Source organism: Arvicanthis niloticus, chromosome 30, assembly GCF_011762505.2.
Source record: "Arvicanthis niloticus isolate mArvNil1 chromosome 30, mArvNil1.pat.X, whole genome shotgun sequence".
In the NCBI taxonomy this organism is placed as follows: Eukaryota; Metazoa; Chordata; class Mammalia; order Rodentia; family Muridae; genus Arvicanthis; species Arvicanthis niloticus.
In genome coordinates this window covers 9354998-9367340 of record NC_133438.1, presented here as the reverse complement: position 1 = coordinate 9367340, position 12343 = coordinate 9354998, and positions in this window count along the sequence as shown.

Sequence of the window (12343 nt, the reverse complement as noted above, 5' to 3'; positions counted from 1 at the left end):
TTTATGCAACAAATAATCTACATTTGAGAAACATAACACCAGTGTGGGGAATGTGGGAAATACTTTTGTACCTCCTCAAACCTCACTGTAGATCAATAAATTTATAATGGACAGAAACCCTACAAGTATAAAGTTTGTGACAAATCTTTTCCCCAAAGCACAACTCTTAAAACACTTCAAAAACTTCATTTTAGAGAGAAACTTTGTAAGGTATTAAACAAATGTAAGATATGTGACAAATCCTTTACTCAGAGTTCAACTCTGAGAAACCATCAGAAAATTTACAGTGAAGAGAAATCTTACAAATGCAAAGACTGTGGCATAGCTTTTTTTGTGGATTTCAAGTCTTAGAAGACACCAGAAAATTCATAATGGAGAAAATCATACCACTGTAAATAATGTAACACAACATTTATCTGCTATTCCCTGCTTACAAATCACAACAGGAGAAGTAATAGAAAGATAAGAAGCTTGTGAATCCTTTAATGAAGATTGAAATCTTACAAAAACATATCAGAGTTCATACTAAAATAAAATTTTGTAAAGGAAACTGTATATCACATAGTTCACACTTCTGAAAAACCATGTAAAGGTATCCCGTATATAATCCTGGATTGTTGTTCATGTTTCTTGGAAGTCACATCCCCCTAAATGTATTGAATTGAACAAATCTTTTACAAAATATGTTGAAATTGCAAAGATAAAATAAAATTCATCATGAAAGAAAAAGTTTGTAATAAATTGTCATAACTCATTCACCTTTCAAATTTTTATACTTGAGTGTATCCTTACAAATACCAAGAAGGAGATAAACTGTCAAGAGATAGGCTGTGCATGCAGCATAATTGGAATGCTGACATGAAGCTTAGAAATCCTCAAAGGCTAAGGATGTGGTTATGTACCATCTCCCATTCAGAGAAATAGGTGCATCTATATAAGTTTTAGGCCAGCCTTGTCAGCAATATGAATTCCTAGTCAGAGAGGATTACAAAGAGAAACCAGTCTTGGGAAGGGGGTAGAAAGAATGCAATCCCTTTTTGTGTGTAATTTTAAAAAGCCACGCTTGTTACTTCTTGAGAGCTCTGCCTGAGCTCTCTCAAACTCTCAGGCTAGTTCCACTGAGCTGCCAGTGACCACCCCGGGTCTCACTCAGCTCCACACTATTCAGCCACCTGCCTATTAACTAACGTTTTTTTTTTCTGAGATCCCGGCTATGCTTTGAGAACAGCTGCTGCCGCCATGTTGTCGGCTTGTCTGCCACTCTATGCTGCAACTGTTCCTACAGAGAATGCCTGGAGCTACCATTCATGTTCACAGACCATCTACCTCCATTGCTGGCTCTGCAGACTGCCAATAACCACCATGTAGCTGCGCCATCTCTCTTGCCCACTGGAATTTTTGAGAATAGAAAACATCAGACCATCTATTTTTAAATGGATATTTTATTTATTTACAATACATATGTCGTCCCCTTTCCTGATTCCCCTCCCTAGAACCCCTTATCCCATCCCCCCTCCTCTGTTATGCTTTTATACCATTTTGATACATGCAAGTATTAAGGTCAGTTCTAGGTTGAGGGTCTAGCAATACAGTAGATGCAAGTAAGTCAAGGAACAAGCAATACAATAAACACAAATAGTGAACAAAAAATAAAGGCATTTACCTAATTATGTAAACACTCCTGTAATCACTGTTTCTAAAGGCTTATCAGGATGACCAAAGTATCTGAGCTTACTTCCCTGTCCAAACTTAAGGTCATTTTCATGTCTGAAGCCTACTTCCTTGCTCTAGCCTAAAATTTAGATTACTGTATGAAATTACTTCTTTGTTCTAGCCTAATATTTAGGTTCCTGCCTGAGATTACTTCTTTGTTCTAGCCTAACATTTACATTTCTATCTGAAATTACTTCTTTGTTGTAGCCTAATGTCCAATTCCTGTCTGAAGCCCACTTCCTTGGGCAATGCCATCTTTCTGCCAAGTAGCCCATTTTCTTGTCTGTGGCCCATGTCAGAATCTTGCCAAGCAGCCCCAAAGGCTTTCCACCACTCTCCCTTTTTTATTTCATTAACAAGACGGAGCCTGTCTTAGGTCGTTCTGACAAGAATGCCTTCCTTACCCATCAGGGAATATGCATTATCAAAAGCAATGCACTTCTGTCTTAGGTTGGTAAGACTTCTGTGTAGAATCTTACCCTTGGCTTGCCAGCCTGTTAATTTAATACCTTTATCTGAGGATCAGTTTCAGGTTCAAGCCATGTACTTGGCTGCCAACATGATGTTTTTGAGAAAAGCTTTAACACAATGGGCAGGAATAAAAGTATTCCCAGGACAAAAAGGGCTAGCAAGATCAAGCTATATATGCTATTTTCAAAGCTTGACCAAAATAGAAATACTGACCTCAGGCCATGGGTAATTTTATCTGCAGTATTTACTGCATCAATGCTCAGCAGAGCAGCATTGTTAAAACTTATAAGCTCCCTATGTATCATTAAAACATCCTGAGAGGTGTTAGAATTATGCAAAATTCACTGCAAGTGCCATTAAACTTCTTTCTAATTATAATGACTACCATTGTAAATTGTAGAACTAACATGAATCCAATGGTATCTGGCACAGCACTCAAGATGGCTCCTTATCCTTAAATTCTGAATCTTCTTCCAGAAATTTGAATAGATTCAAATAAATAAAGATATAGAGCATCAATAAAGCATAAAGAGCATCAATCCATTCTTCTAAATGCCTATCTAAATCCTCTGGTATATTCAACACATTAGTAACATTTTCTTGCTAAATGATTAACAAAAGTAGCTGTCTTAACTTCTTGTCAGAGCAATTGCAGAAGCAGTGATGCTAGCAATTAATGTAATTAAAGCTGTTATACCAGCAATAATCAAGCCCACTACCCTCTTGCTTCTGCTTAAAGCCTGACTCATTTCTTCCAGTACTTGAAAACTATTTTTAAAATACCAAGGTTCTGTGATACTCAGGGCACTAAAACAAAAGCTGGTTGATAGAACTCCATAACTTACATGCCAGATTTCAAAACATAAACACAATTAGAAGGTGTACAATCAATGCATCTTACATTAAATACTATAGAAGAAACAAAAGTATTTTTAACTTGACAATTAGAACCTTAACACATGTGCTAACATGTTTGAAATCCAGATCCTGCCCCAACTTTATCTCTTGCTAACATAATATCATAGAGAACTGCAGCTAATTTCCATATATGTCTCTGAAAATGTCCAGAATCAGACTTCCAAATGAAGACTGTTATTTCCAATATTGGATTGATTTCTAGACCAGTCCATGATTGACCCTGAATAACTGGTCACATTAAAGAACAATACAAGAGGCATTATAACTTCTCTTTTTGATTCTTTGTTTCACAATATCTAAGAACTTGAGGCAAGGCTGTTTGTCCCATCAGGGGTATAGGTAAGCAATGGTGAGTCGGGAACTTATGTCTAATACAGCTTTTCAGTCACCATTGTCAGGAAACTCAGCAAGCTCACAGGTCAGTATTATTCTTTGTCCTGGCATCAGCATGTCTCATCCATTGCTCTGATGGCCACCATGCTCCTTCAGCATCCTGCAGAAAAAAACACAAACATGCCCTCTTCCCCATATTTAATACCTGATCGGGATCATGCCTTATGCCAGTAAATGGATCATTCCCTTTCACCTATGCATAAGTATGCCTAGTTGTAGAGTACAATAGACACTCAGCAGAAAGTTCCTTGGCATCCATTTTTAAAAAAACCTTTAAAATATAAAATGAAAAGAATATGATTTAAATAAGTTTGTGGTGTACAGGGGTGTATACTCCCCTTTTTTATTTTATGAAGATATTGTTTTAATGTTCCATGGGCCTGTTCCACAGTCTCTGGTCCTTGACAATTATAAGGAATCCCAGTCATAAGGGTAATGTTAAATTGCTGCTAAAGAGTCTCAAATGTTCGACTATCATAGCCAGTTCCATTATTTGTTTGTTTTTCTTTTTCTTTTTTTTTAAATTATTGGATACTTGATCTACATTTCAGATGTTATCCCCTTTCCCCATTCCCCATACCCAGAAACCCCTTAACTCATCCTTCTTCCTCCTATTTCTATGAAGGCATGGCCCCACCCACCCATTTACTCCCACTTCCCCTCCCTCAAGTTTCCCCCCCTGGGGCATCCAGTCTTCAAGGAACCAAGGCCCTCCTCTCCCACTGATGCCTGACAAGTCTATCCTACTCTACAAATACAGCTAAAGACATGGGTCCCTCCATGTGTGTTCCCAGGCTAGCTGTTTAGACCCAGGAGCTCTGGTTGGTTGGTATTGTTACTCTTCCCATGAGGCCAAAAGCCCCTTCAACTCCTTCAGTCTTCTCTCTAACTCTTCCACTGTGGTCAGTTTGATGGTTAGCTGTGAACATCTGCCTTTGTATATGTCAGTCTCTGGCAGTGCCTCTCAGGAGTCAGGTATATCAGGCTCCTGTCAGCATGCACTTTCAAACATCCACAACAGTGTTTGTATATGGTGATTGTATCTGGGAGAGATCTCCAGGTAGTGCAGTTTCTGGATGGGCTCTCTTCCAGTTTCTGCCCCACATATTCTCATATTTGCTCCTGTGAGTATTTTGTTACTCCTTCTAAGAAGGACCAAAGCACCTACACTTTGGTCTTTCTTTTTCTTAGGGTTCATATGGACTGTGAGTTATGTCTTGGGTATTGTGAGATTTTGGGCTAATATGCACTCATCAATGAGTGTGTACCACACACGTTCTTTTGTTATTGGGTTACCTCACCCAGGCTGATATTTTCTAGTTCCATCCATTTGCCTAAGAATTTCATGAACTCATTGTTTTTAATAGCTGAGTAATACTCCATTGTGTAAATGTACCACATTTTCTGTATCCATTCCTCTGTTGAAGGACATCTGGGTTCTTTCTAGTTTCTGGATATTATAAATAAGTCTGCAATGAACATAGTGGAGCATGTTTCCTTGTTATATGTTGGAACATCATTTGAGTATATGCCCAGTAGTGGTATCACTGGATTCACAGGTAATATTATGTCCAATTTTCTGAGAAACTGCCAGACTGATTTCCAGAGTGGTTGTACAAGCTTACAATTCCACCAACAATAAAGGAGTGTTCCTATTTCTCCACATTCTTGCCATCATCTGCTGTCATCTGAGTTTTTAATTTTAATTCTGACTGGTGTGAGGTTGAATCTCAAGGTTGTTTTGGTTTGCATTTGCCTGATGACTAAAGATGCTGAACATTTCTTTAGGTGCTTCATGGCCATTTGATATTTCTCAGTTGAAAATTCTTTGTTGAGCTCTGTACTTCATTTTTAACAGGGTTATTTGATTGTCTGGAGTCTAATTTCTTGAGTTCTTTGTAAAATTTGGAATATTAGCCCTCTATCAGATGTAGGATTGGAAAAGATCTTTTCTTGACCTGTGGGTGGCTGTTTTGTCCTATTGACAGTGTTCCTTGCCTTACAGAAGCTTTGCAATTTTATGAAGTTCCATTTGTCAATTCTTGATCTTAGAGCATAAGCCATTGGTGTCCTGTTGAGGAACTTTCTCCCTGTGCCCATGTATTTGAGGCTCTTCCCCCTTTTCTCTTTTATTAGTTTCAGTGTGTCCAGTTTTATATGGAGGTTCTTGATCCACTTGGACTTGAGTTTTGTACAAGGAGATAAGGATGGATTGATTTGCACATTCCTACGTGCTGACCTCCCGTTCAATTAGCACCACCGGTTGAAAATGCTGTCTTTTTTTCCACTGTATGGTTTTAGTTCTTTTGTCGAAGATCAAGTGACCATAGGTATAGGGGTTCATTTCTGGGTCTTTGATTCTATTCCATTGATCTTCTTGCCTATCTCTGTACCAATACCATGTAGTTTTTATTACTACTGATCTGTAGTACAGCTTGAGGTCAGGGATGGTGATTCCCACAGATGTTCTTTTATTGCTGAGAATAGTTTTTGCTATCCTGGGTTTTTTGTTATTCCAAATGAATTTGAGAATTACTCTTTCTATCTTAGTGAAGAATTGAGTAGGAATTTTGATGGGGATTGCATTAAATCTGTAGATTGCTTGGCAAGATGGCCATTTTTACTAAATTAATCCTGCCAATCCATGAGTATGGGAGATCGTTCCATTTTCTGAGATCTTCTTTGATTTCTTTCTTCAGGGACTTAAAGTTCTTGTCATACAGATCTGTCGCTTGCTTGGTTAGATTCATTCCAAGGTATTTTGTATTATTTGTGACTATTGTAAAGGGTGTCATTTTTCTAATTTTTTTCTCAGCCTGTTTACCCTTTGAATAGAGGAAGGCTACTGATTTGTTTGAGTTGATTTTATATCCAGCCACTTTACTGAAGTTGTTTATCAGGGTTAGGAGTTCTCTGGTGGAAGTTTGGGGTTTACTTAACCATACTATCATATCATATGCAAATAGTGATATTTTTGACATCTTCCTTTCCAATTTTTATCCCTTTGATCTCTTTTTGTTGTCTAATTGCTCTGGCTAGGACTTCAAGTACTATATTGAATAGTCCCTGATTTTAGTGGGATTGTTTAAAGTTTCTCTAAATTTAGCTCAGCATCTAGTGAGAAGATCATGTGGTTTTTCTTTGAGTTTGTTTATATAGTAGATTACATTGATGGATTTCTGTATAATTAACCATCCCTGCATTCCAAAGATAAAACCTATTTGATCATGGTGGATGATTGTTTTGATGTGTTCTTGGATTAGGTTTGTGAGAATTTTATTGAGTATTTTTGCATCGCTATTCATAAGGGAGATTGGTCTGAAGTTCTCTTTCTTTGTTGGGTCTTTGTGTCATTTGGGTATCAGCATTTTGTGGAATAGTTTATAGAGAATTGGTATTATGTTTTCTTGGAAGGTCTGATAGAATTTTGCAACGATTGCTCCTATTTCTTTAGTGGTTATAGGACTATTTATATGGTTTATCTGATACTTATTTAACTTTGGTGTGGCATCTGTCTAGGAAATTGTTCATTTCATCCAGATTTTTCCAGTTTTGTTGAGTATAGGCTTTTGTAAGTGGGATCTAATGTTTTTTTTGAATTTTCTCAGTTTCTGTTGTTATGTCTCTCTTTTCAGTTCTAATTTTATTAATTTGGATACTGTCTGTGCTCTCTGGTTAGTTTGGCTAAGAGTTTATCTATCTTGTTGATTTTTTCAAAGAACCAGCTCTTGGTTTTGCTGATTCTTTGTGTAGTTCTTTTTGTTTATGCTTGATTGATTTCAGACCTGAGTTTGATTATTTCCTGACATCTACTCCTTTTGAGTGCATTTGCTTCTTTTTGTTCTAAAGTTTTCAGGTGTGCTGTCAAGCTGTTTGTGTGTGCTCTCTCCAATTTCTTTTTCTAGGCACTTAGAGCTATGAGTTTTCCTCTTAGCACTGCTTTCATGGAGTCCCACAAGTTTTGGTATGATGTGTCCTCATTTTCATTATATTCTAAAAAGTCTTTCATTTCTTTCTGTATTTCTTCCCTGACCAAGTTATCATTGAGTGGAACATTGCTCAGTTTCCATGTGTATGTGAGCTTTCCACTGATTTTACCATTATCTAAGACCAGCCTTAGCTTGTGGTGATCTGATAGGATGCATGAGATTATTTCAATCTTCTTGTGTCTGTTGAGGCCTGTTTTATGACCAATTATATGGTCTATTTTGGAGAAGGTACCATGAGGTGCTGAGAAGAAGGTATATTCTTTTTGGTTTTGAATGAAGTGTTGTATAAATATCTGCTAAATCCATTTGGTTTATAACTTCTCTTAGTTTTACTGTGTCTCTGTTTAGTTTTTGTTTCCATGATGTGTCCACTGATCAGAGTGGGGAGTTGAAGTCTCCCACTATTATTGTGTGAGCTGAAATGTGTACTTTGAGCTTTAGTAAAGTTTCTTTTTGTGAATGTGGGTGCCCTTGCATTTGGTTCATGGATGTTCAGAATTGATATTTCATCTTGGTTGATTCTTCCTTTGATGATTATGAAGTGTCTATTCTTATCTTTTTGATAACTTCTGGTTAAAAGTCTATTTTATTAGATATTAGAATGGCTATTCCAGCTTGTTTCTTGGGACCATTTGCTTAGAAAATTGTTTTCCAGCCTTTTATTTGAAAATAGTTTCTACCTTTGTTACTGAGGTGTGTTTCCTGTATGCAGCAAAATTTTGGGTCCTGTTTATGTATCCAGTTCGTTAGTCTATGCCTTTTTTATTGGGGAGATGAGTTCACTGATGTTAAGAGATATTAAGGAGACGTGATTGTTGCTTCTTGTTGTTTTTGTTATTAGAGTTGGAGTTATGTTTGTGTGAGTATCTTCTTTTTGGTTTCTTGTAAGAAAATTCCTTTCTTCCTTTTTCTAGGGTATAAATTCCCTTCTTGTGTTTGTGGTTTCCCTCTATTAACCTTTGTAGGGCTGGATTTGTGGAATGATATTGTGTAAATTTGGTTTTGTCATGGAATATTTTGATTCCTCTATCTATGGTAATTGAGAGTTTTGCTGGGTATTGTAGCCCAGGCTGGCATTTTTGTTCTCTTACTGTCTGTATGACATCTGTCCAGCATCTTCTAGCTTTTATAGTCTCTGGTGAGAAGTCTGGTGTAATTCTGATAGGTCTGCCTTTATATGTTACTTGGCCTTTTTCCCTTACTGCTTTTAATATTCTTTCTTTGTTTCATGCATTTGGTGTTTTGATTATTATGTGATGGAGTGAATTTCTTTTCTGATCTAGTATATTTGGAGTTCTGTAGGCTTCTTGTATATTTATGGACATCTCTTACTTTAGGTTAGGGAAGTTTTCTTCTATAATTTTGTTGAAGATATTTACTGGCCCTTTAAGTTGGGAATCTTAGCTTTCTTCTATACCTATTATCCTTAGATTTGGTCTTCTCATTGTTTCCTGGATTTCCTGGATGTTTTGGGTTTTTTTTTTTTTTTTTTCATTTTGTATTTTCTTTGACAGTTGTGTCAATGTTTTCTATGGTAATCTGGACCTGAGATACTCTCTTCTATTTCTTGTATTCTGTTGGTAATGCTTTGATCCATGACTCCTGATCTCTTTCCTAGGTTTTCTCTCTTCTGCATAGTCTCCCTTTCTGATTTCTTTATTGTTTCTACTTCTGTTTTTATGTCCTGAATTGTTTTGTTCAATTCCTTCACCTGTTTGGTTGTGTTTTCTTGTAATTCTTTAAGGGTTTTTTGTGTTTCCTTTTTAAGGGTTTCTACTTGTCTACATGTGTTCTCCTGTATTTCTTCGAGGAAGTTATTTATGTCCTTCTTAAAGTCTTCTATCATCATCATGAGAAATGATTTTAAATCTGAATCTTGCTTTTCTAGTGTCATCAGGTATTCAGGACTTGCTATAGTGGGAGAACTAGGTTCTGAAGATGCCAAGTAACCTTGGTTTCTGTTGCTTATGTTCTTGCACTTACCTTTCAACATCTGATTATTTCTAGTGCTACCTTCACTCACTACCTCTGACTGAAGCCTGTCTGTCCTGTTATCTTGGCTGTGTCAGGACTCCTCAGATCCCAGCTCTCTGTAAGTCTGTGATCCTGAGACCTTGGTTGTGATAGCTCCTGGGAGTCAGGCTTCTGGGCTCCTGAAATCCTGGTGTGCCCAAGCTCCTGAGATCCTGTGATCCTATTATTCTATGTTTCTATGTGTCTAGCCTCCTCTGGGTTTTGGGTGGTTGGGTTCAGAGCTGAAGCCTTAGGGCTGCTCCAGGCGCAGGGAAAGGCAAAGGCACAGACAGGAAGCCAGACCATATTTATTTATTTATTTATTTATTTAAATTGTCAAATCATAAATTTTTACTTTTTAACTCAGGGGTTATAAACACAAAAATGCAGAATGTGGGGAAGGGGATGACACAGGAGCACAGGTGTTCAGGGGGAGTACAGATATAGTTCAGAACAGGGTATCAGCTGGGTGAAGGTTTAGGAGACAGCTCACTATGACTCTGCCTATGATTCACTTGTTTTTATCTAAGTTGTTTTATCTAAACATTTCAGTGTTTTTCCACAGAGACCCAAGATTTTGTGTTAGCAGGCATGTTTGTCAGGCCTATTGCTGATTTTAGGCCAATGGCTGATTTTTAGGCCCTCAGGGTATAATCAGGGTTTTCCCCTGACATCTCCTTCCTTCTCCAAGTATAGAAGAGCCATGGCGATTCTAATCTTGCTAACAGGGAGGCCTGACCTCCAGTAATTGAAGGGGACCTTGTAATAGCACTGGTCTTCTTGTCATTGTCCAGTGAGGCATGAGGGCCATACCAATCCTGATGTCTTTTCCTGGAGAGGGGACACTTTTAATATCAACCAACATACAGTCAAGCTTGTTCCTCAGGGAACCCAGAAGCATATTTTTAACTTTTATTTATATTCCCTTGCAATGCTTAGCCTCACAGCCTATGCAAGAATTCAGATCGCCAGTCAGAGGGGGTTCTGGGTGGCCCCTCTCTGCTTGGTCTAGTGGTGGAAGTCCCCTCTTTCAGGTTGGGTGGAGATGGGATTTGTGGATACCTTGGATAGAGTGACAACCTTATGTTGAGTCTTGTGGTCCTCCGTAGCCACTTTATGATAATGTATCTAAATAGATTTTGCTATCAGATTATCTATCTGTTGTTTCACAAAGTTAGCCAGCCTATTTAAAGCCCAGGGGCCAAAAGAAATAAGCAAAAATCACATAATTAATGGTCCCAAGATGGAAGGATGTAGGGTTGACAACCATGGAGAGGTTGAAAACCAGTTTTTGTACCAGCTCTCATCTTTCTCTTTCTCTCTCTGTCTTTTTCTCAAGACCTTCTCTGACCTTTTTCATGCTCTCTTTAATCATCCCTGTTTTGTCTATGTAAAATCAACATTCTTCTTTAAGGGCTGTACACAGTCTAGAGCTGTACACAGTCTTTTCTATTGTAAAAGAGTAAATCAAGTCCAATAAAGTCCTTTGCAATTTTTGGAGATCACTTCAGAGAGTGAAACAAGGTATTTCTTCAGATTAGTGATGTCAATCTCTAGCTGTTTGGTGTCCTTGTCAAAGGCCCATCGAAGGTATGAGTAGTATAAATCTAGAGGCCAGCATTAGGATTAGAACTAACAGCAGACATCATGGGTGATTCATTTTTACCTGAAAAGGAAAAAGAAGGGAATTCTCAGGGAGATTTCTCTTCCCTGGATGTCAATTGTTATTTATCTTATTTATAATTGGGCTTGTTTTTGTGGGGGTATCTATTGATTTCATTAATCTTTTTAGTTGTGCCTTCTGTGGTATCAAACAGTCATATCAATCTTCGGCCCCATATGAGAACTGGGTCCTTTCCATTTAAGGGTAAGAGGGTCCTTCCACATAGCTGTGGCATAGTTTTTATTGGTCTCAGCAATGCCAGAGGCAATCAGCAGCAGATTTGCTATGAGCTTTCAGTTTTAGAGAGTTAAATTTTAACAAGGCATGATGGAGAGTATTTTTGGGAGATTCATTCTGGGTGTACAGTTTTCCCTCTTTTGTTTTTAAAGCCAATTTTTCAAAGTTCTTGTAAAATCAGAGCAGAAGCGCCAACAGCCGCTCCTTCTACCCTCAGAGAGTTATGAAGACACTATTTAAAGAAATATAAATTTTTATTAATAATCTCCTTTATCAAAGGACTATTACAAAACAGCCAACAATTAATCAATCTATATAATATTTGATTAATGATAGCTTTTTCTACTTTTTGTAAAACTATGCCTCTTTTGTCAATTAATTGTTGAGGGAAATTAGGATTTGCATCTCTCTTGAGAATATTAAACAGAGACTTAAATTCTTTTGTGAAGAGCTTAAAATAAGATCTTAATCAATAAGCATCTCCTGGAAACTTTTGGAAATAATTTGAAATAAGTAAACTCTCTTTTTTTTTTTTTGCCAGATCCATTATCTGTTTTTTAATTGGATATTTTATGTATTTACCTTTCACTGTTATCTCCTTGTCCATTCTCCCCCAAAATCCCTTATCCCATACACCCTCTTCCTATTTTTATGAGGGTGTGCTCTCACCATCCTCCCAACCCTAACTCCCTACTCTTGAATTCTGAAACACTATGGATCCAAACTTTTGGGGACCATGGCCCTCCACTTCCACTGATGCCTAGCAAAGCCACCCTCAATTACCTATACAGGTAGAGTCATGAGTCCCTCCCTTTGTGTTCTCAGGCTGGAGGTTTAGACCCTGAGAGCTCTGGTTGAGTATTTTGATACTCCTTCTAAAAAGGACCAAAGCACCCACACTTTGGTCTTCCTTTCTCCTCTTGAGTTTCATGTGGTCTATGCATTG